Source organism: Bactrocera latifrons, unplaced genomic scaffold, assembly GCF_001853355.1.
Source record: "Bactrocera latifrons isolate USDA-ARS-PBARC rearing strain unplaced genomic scaffold, ASM185335v1 scaffold_143, whole genome shotgun sequence".
NCBI lineage: Eukaryota > Metazoa > Arthropoda > Insecta > Diptera > Tephritidae > Bactrocera > Bactrocera latifrons.
The window spans coordinates 598,312-605,963 of record NW_017534886.1 but is presented as its reverse complement, the minus strand read 5'-3'; positions in this window follow the sequence as shown (position 1 = coordinate 605,963).

Genomic DNA, 7,652 nt, shown 5'->3' with positions numbered 1-7,652 from the left:
GCAGCGTCGCGTTAACGTCTGTGTAATAATGCTTCCCGAATACCACGTTGCTATGAACATATTATTACTGGCGATGAGTTTTGAAAGCAAATGATCAATCGGCTGAATAACGTGGCAAAGGTGAGCAAAAGCCGAAAAAAACCATGGCGCAGCAGGTAAAACATTATGGTTATGTTGAAAATTTTTTTCGATTATTGAGCTGCGGTGCACCCCGAATTCCTTCCGACCGGATCAAAAATAATACGATTTGAGTGTTATACATCGTTTGCGCTAATCTATTCGTAGAAAGAAGGTCACATTATGAGCCGACAGCTTCGCGATAATGCATGGTCGCATATTGGATTCGTGAGTTTTTGCCAAATTTTAATTTTTTTTTTTTTTTTTAGCTCCGCGTGACTTCTGACCGCTCCGGAGAAACTGTTATGAGTCAATTGAAGGCATTAAACGTGAGTCGCTTCACGCATTGAAGGCTAATCCAGAAATTGATTTTAACTGTACCGTGGATTGAAAAAAATACGCACAGGTGTATTGAGGACAAGGGAGAAAACTTTAGGAGGGAACGCATAGATTTTGAAATAAGAATTTTAAAATTATGAACAAAGTCTTATGTTTGCCCTCAGTATATACCACACCAAAATCGCATTATTCCCGATTTTAATTCGGTATTTTTTCATTGAACAATATTCACATGAGAGAGTTTCCAACTCCATTTAACTGTCCGCAAAAAAGTAAATGCAAATGGTTTCTTATTTGTGAATTGCACACTAGAGTCACTGTAAGCTTTCACTAATTCAAATGTAGTGAGTAGTATCTGTACTTTTCTAATGAATATTTTTTTAACCTCCTAAACTTAATCAGCATATGCGTTTTATTTAGTCAAAGATGATGTGATGTCAGAATTGATGAGTTTCTTTATTACACTCAAAAGGAAACGTCGATTGCCCAATAAAATATATAATATACATATCAAAATGATCATATGTATCTATCATATATCAGAACCTCGGATACCGAACACAATAGTATATATGTAGCTGCCATACAACTGAACGATCAAATTCAAGTCATTTTATGACAAACTTTTTTATTTGTCAAAGGTATCTTCACGAAATTTGACAGAGGTTACTATCCAAGATACATATAAAGTCTCCGAAGAAATTGTTCAGCCATACATACTGACCAATTCAAATCATAATAGAGCTATTTTATACCCTTTTATGCTATATTAAATGCGAAGGGTATTGTAGATTTGGTGCAGTCAAAGTTAATGCTTTTGTTTTAATTTAAATTTCGCTTTAATGTTGCATTGAGTAACTACTTATTGTGAGGCTTTTAATTGGTACTATTACGCCGTTCGATTTGTTGTGGTTGCACCGGATTATCAAATCAATACAATAATGTGCACACATTCATTTGCGGTTGAGAGAAAACGGACGTTAAGTGCACCGATATACGAATAAATATTGTAGCTTTAGCGTATTGTTATTGTTGCAAATACACAATCGCCCTATTAATTATTTCTGTCATCATATCTGCGGGTATAGATATAAATAGATGATTTATAAGCGAGCGCCGATAATTCATTAAAAACCGAATCAACAATATATACAGACGCATATATCTTCATAATTAAATAAATACTTTGAATCAGAATTATTTAAGAGCTATGAAAAAAATGTGCCGGCCCAGTCTATTACACCCTGTTCTAGCTTTGTAGGGTTTTATTGGTCTTTGACCCTTTGCTTTAGAGTAGTCCCAATCGAAGACTCTTTCGGAAGAATACGGTATTAGATAGCTTAAAACAAAATCGGTAAGCTCAGCTGTTGTCACCAAACGAAATTACTTAGTGAATGACCTAATAGATTTTATGAACATTATATTTGATGTTCATCAACGTCAGTCAAACCAAAACTTCCAAACATTTTCGAAAGCAAGCGATCTGCGATTTTGTATGTATGTATTTAGTTAAAAACATATTTATGTAATATTGAATGCATGGTGGTAATTGCTGTAATTTACTTCATTATCTCGCTATATATATATGTACCTTTGTAGATATACCATATTCACAAAAAAATAAAAAAAATAAAAGATAGATTATTAGCGATGCTGTTGGCCTCTTTTTATTGACCGCTTAAAAGCAAAAAAAAGAAGTACGTGAGAGCGAATTATTTCTACTATATTTTATTATTGAAATAAAAATTGATTACATTAATAAATAAAGCACGCTGTATTGCAAATATGTACAGTGACATATACATAGTTTTTGTCATACATAAGTCCCGGGTGCACCTCTCTTTCGCTACATCTAATAACACAAAGTTCAACGTGTCCCATAAAATTATATAAATCTGCAATTGATTTATGCATACACACATGTATTTGTATCCCATATTATATATTCGTGTAATGTCTAGATCAAGGCAGCAGGGAAGGTTGGTATCCTAAAGTATGACTACTCCTCATGGATCTAGTGTCTGAACTCCATCTGGTATCGCAAAAGAACGAAACTGGTCTATTCGTGGCTTATTGCCCTACCAGGGAGCCTAAGCTAACCTACATATATCATCATTTCTGAAAATGTATCATATTATATAAAGGAGTCTCTTTTAAAATTTCTTTAAAAAATCTACTTTTTTTTTATTGTACAAATCGAAGGCTTAAATTGTCTAGAATATGTTAGTAAAACGTTTTTTCGATCCGTGAATTAGATCCGTCGCAACACGACTTTGAACGGACCTATGCCCTGAGCATTGACGGACGCCCAGAAACAAATTCGCCGCGCGCTCCAAGTTACTATACCGACCAAAGGCAGCTCTGGTAGTTTACATCAATTCTATAGGTAGCCGTAGTGTTTGTTGCTGTGTTTTTAAATTGCCAGTATGGCTTAACCAACAAGTTTAGTGATCTCCACGTGAAAGCAGAGTAGGGGTTTTCGAAGAAAAATGGGTGGACTGCACAAATATGGTCCCGGGGGTACTAGAAAGGAAGAAAGAAAAATATCGGTTTAAGGGAAATCAATTCACCGCCGAAACGGATTCGGAGTTCGTCGGCACGTCAGCGAAGAAACTTTAAACAGACAAGAACATGGCGGCTATTATCGACGAGAGCAGCAATTATGTAATTTTTCACTTTTTCACTGTTGTTTAACTTCCTAAGTGAATGTCTGGTGTAAAAATCATATAGCTCGGGCATGAAATTTACTCGCCCCGCCGCGCCAGGAGTAGCCGTGAAGTTCGCACGTGAGTCGCTATTATGAAGTTAATAGACGTGTGATTTTTGTGATGCAACTTTTAGGACTTGGACTTCAAAGTGTCAAAACCTTCTGTTCTGTCATGGATATTTCGCACACCTTCAGTAACACCACATTTTCCTCGTTTTCGAGGTCAACCAGAAAAAGGCTGTCAAAGAAGAAATCCGTGAAAATAGTGCAGCTGGCAATAATCCAACAAATTTATCCGTATCCGGGGACTGCACTTGGAAGAAACGAGGATTTTCTTCGCTTTTGGACTAACAACCTTGGTTGGAAAATTCACCGGAAAAATCGTAGATGTTGTAGTCAAACATTTGGTTTGGCCATACAAAGTTTGATCCAAATCGAAGAATATTTAACTTTTTAAGTCCGCCATATTGGATCCGCCATTTTGAATTTTCAAAACATAACCTGAAACTCATTTTAGTGACCTTAGAAACCTATAACTTTACTTATTCTTAGAAGCTTTTTGGAATCTGCGGGCATTCTCGTTTTTGAACAATTCAACCAATTATCTTCGCCGACGCTGTAACCTATAAAATCGTAGTACTTTAATCGTGATCGATTTTTTACAACAGTTCAAAGTAGAAAAATCATGCGAAAAGACGATACTTTATTTCCAAGTGGCCGAACGAATTTTTTCATGTTTTTTAAGTTGGGGCGCCTCTTTTTTTGCTTGTAGATAACGAATTGCGACCTGTATCGTGCTCGCAGATGAGGTCAGTTTTAAAAACACCTTTTGCTGGAGCCGCCATTTTTGACAGCCTACACTCAAAAATTCTGATTTTATAGATGAAACATGTCTAAGTCAGTTTACTCTTCAAAAAAAAAAAACATTAAATATTAGGTACTTTTTGCACAATTATTAAAGAGGACCCCCATCATGGAAGGGAAACTCTGAATTGTAAAATCTCGACGAAATTTTAAGATCGAAGTTAAACTTTAATGACTAACATTTCTTAACAAACACATTTTAAATTTTTTGCAATGTTAAATAAGCAGAGTATATGTAGATGCGAAGCAAATATACCGTTGTGTATACTAACAATATGCAATAGATTCTACATATGTATGTATATATGTAAGTGTTTTAATTCTTCTTGAAAACAACAAGTCTTAAAATTACTACGTAACTTCAGTATTCCATAAATAAACTGCTTTTATTGACTTTAGGGTAGTTTGATATGTTACTACCAGAAGTGTGGCGCATTTTCTTATTCAATTTACGATGTAAAACATTGCATTCATAAATATCTTACGTTTTTTCAAACTTTTCAATTCATAAAAAATATTAATCTTTTTGTTGTTTAACATTAAAGCATGCAAAATCATTTAATGAAGCCAATAAACACAAATTTAAGAAATTCATAAAAAGAAATTGGAGTATTGAAGTATGTGATCATACACATAATAGTGTAGTATACTAACACATATGCGATATACATATATTTATGGCATACATGAGTGCCAATAAATCCATTTAAATTTTTATGATTTATTAAAATCAGACACATGCGATTGAACAAATTCCTCCAAGCGCATAGCATTATATTCAGCGCTTAATAGCATTTTATTAGGTATTCACATAAATTTGTATTCAAACATTAAAAAATTGTGAGCAAATACATACGTGCGAGATGAAATCATTCATATCGAATATATAATACATATGTATATACTTCTAGAATATATATACATATATATATTATATTTTTACCCTAAAAATTGTACATCAATTTTACTACGATTCTTGTAACATCTTGAGACCCTATAAGGTCTATATATAAATGATCAACGTGACCGGCTCAGTCGATTTGCATTATAAATAACGATTACCTATAAATAACGGGTGATCCAAGTAGAGGTACTTTTTCAATAGCCAATTTTGACAGATTGCGCGTGAATCGTGTCAAGCGACATCGCTTCACTCTATATGCTCTTTAAAAGTACCAAGAAGAACCAACGTTTTCGAGCCAAAATTTATTCAGCGTTGAGGCTCATTCCATGGGTATATAGACAAACGAAATTGCCATATTTGAGACGAATAGTAACCAGAAGAGATTCAAAAACTGCCATTTCATCCATAAAAAAATTTTTTGGTATGGAGTCATCGGTGCATATTTCTTAAAAATGTATGCCGATGAGAACGTAACAGTCAATGGCGCACGTTAACGTGCCATGGTAACCGACTATTTGATGTTTTAAAATAAAGCTCGTGATCTCGGCGACATTTGGTTTCTACAAGACGGCTTATCGTATCAATCAATGGATTTATTGAGAGGACATTTTGGTTAACAGACAACTTCGCATTTCGGGCCGGTCCATTGGTCAGTGTTAGATATTTTCCTGAGGGAATATGTAAAGCCTAAAGCCTATGTAGGACAATCCCGATTTGATTTAAGCCTTGGAGCGAAATATTTCTAATGTCATTTGCCAGGTATGGACCATGTAAGATGTAGCCGCGGCCAACATTCGAAAGACGTAAACTTCAATCTTCCCCCTTTATTTGTACCCTCAATATGGTACATTAAGTTTGTCACGAAATTTGTAATATCCTGAGACCCTACAGAGTCTATGCATAAATGGTGAACGTAACCGGTCGGTCAGTCTGTCTGTAACATATAAACGACAGCAGTCCGGCAGTTATTGATATTGGTCTGAACTTTGCACACATACTTTTCTCTCCAAAAAGCTTATGATTTGGAGCCGTCGATATTAAACCACTCTAGCATATAGTAGCTGTTATACAAACTGTTCATTCAAAATTATTTTTAAACAATTTTTCATAATTATTGAAAGCAACGGTACAATTTCCAAAAAAAAAATTTATATTGAGCCAATATAGTATTGCTGCCATACAAACTTACAGATCAAAATCAAGTTCTTGTATGGGCTTTTTTCGAACGTTATTATAACGTTTTTTCTAGTTTTCCTTAATAAGCAATCTTAACTCGAATTGATTGTTATTAATATCAAACAACGTGTCTCGAAAGAGCTTGCAGAACATTTTCAGTTGGATGCAAACCGTTGACCGGTTACATTTCCCATTTTACTTATATGATATATGTATGTAGTTGAAATAAAGAAATGCAGCAACGAAGGCTATTCAACTTTGGTTCCGTTGAAGTTAGCATTTTTCATTGATTTATTATTTAATTTTCACTTTAAATACCAATCATATTCATAATTAAATTTATAGAGAAATACTTGTAGAATTGTAACTATAAAAAATTCCTTACGTCATAAGATTTACTAACAGGGGAATTGAAAATAAAACATAAAATTGCATAGAGTAATATGTCTACAATTAGCTATGATGCAACAAAACTATTCTTTAACTGCTACAAAAAGTAGGCACACATTAGGAAGGAGAGGAATTCAGGGAAAAGCAGCAGTTTTTAAAATCTTAACACGACGAAAAAGTTCCACGTCGAAAAATATTTTAGTGACCACTTATTTATGTTTTCCATAGACTACTATAATTACTATAATAATTAAGTTTTTAAAATCAAAGAAAAATGAGTTTTGTATTTGAATCTACCATTTGAGCCATACAAAATAATGAAACTGGCCAAAAAGAAACTTCGTAGCGCTGAAGATAGCGGCTATATCCGCATACTCTCTTATATAAATTCAACTCGATATCTTTGTTGTTGCTTTTACATGTTATTTTTTATTTTGACAGGAGATCAGAGAAATTGAGAATCGAAGACAGACTCAGGTGCCATTAACTCTGTAAAGAAGAATTCTAAATTGTGTTTAAAGGCAAAATATAAAACTTATATGCAGGGTGTTCCAAAATTCAAATTTTCCGTTTCAATTAATCTCTTCACAGTTGACGAAGTTAAAACACTATTCCGATAAAACTTTTTTACTTTTGAAATATTGTTCAATAATAAAGACACGTTGTTCTGTCGTTGAACACCCCTTTGTCTAAGCCTATACCATTAGTTGTCCACTTGTTGTTGTTGTTGTTATATCGGCAGAATTCTGCCGAGTTGACAGTCCTTGGCCGGAAAAAAATCCGGATCCGTTCCGGTTTTCGTAGACCCGACTGTCGTGGGAACGGACTTGTCTTTTTGTATGGTTGTCAACACTTTGTTACATGAACAGAAACAAATTTAAATCTTGTGTTAATTTTGGAACACCCTGTATTTAATGCCAATATTGCGTTAACTTTCGGGTTTATAAAAAAATTTGGTCTACCGTTGCAGTATCGTCTCCTTTCAAGTGAGATTTTTACGTCTTATTTTATATTTTGTTGCTATAAATGTATCTTAAGGGGTCAGTAGGGTAATCTTTCTTCAAATATTTTTTTTTTTATTTGGAATTTTCTGTTCGCTTATATCCTTCGAATTAATGTAGGAACTCACATTACCATTGGAAGGTTTCGAAAAAG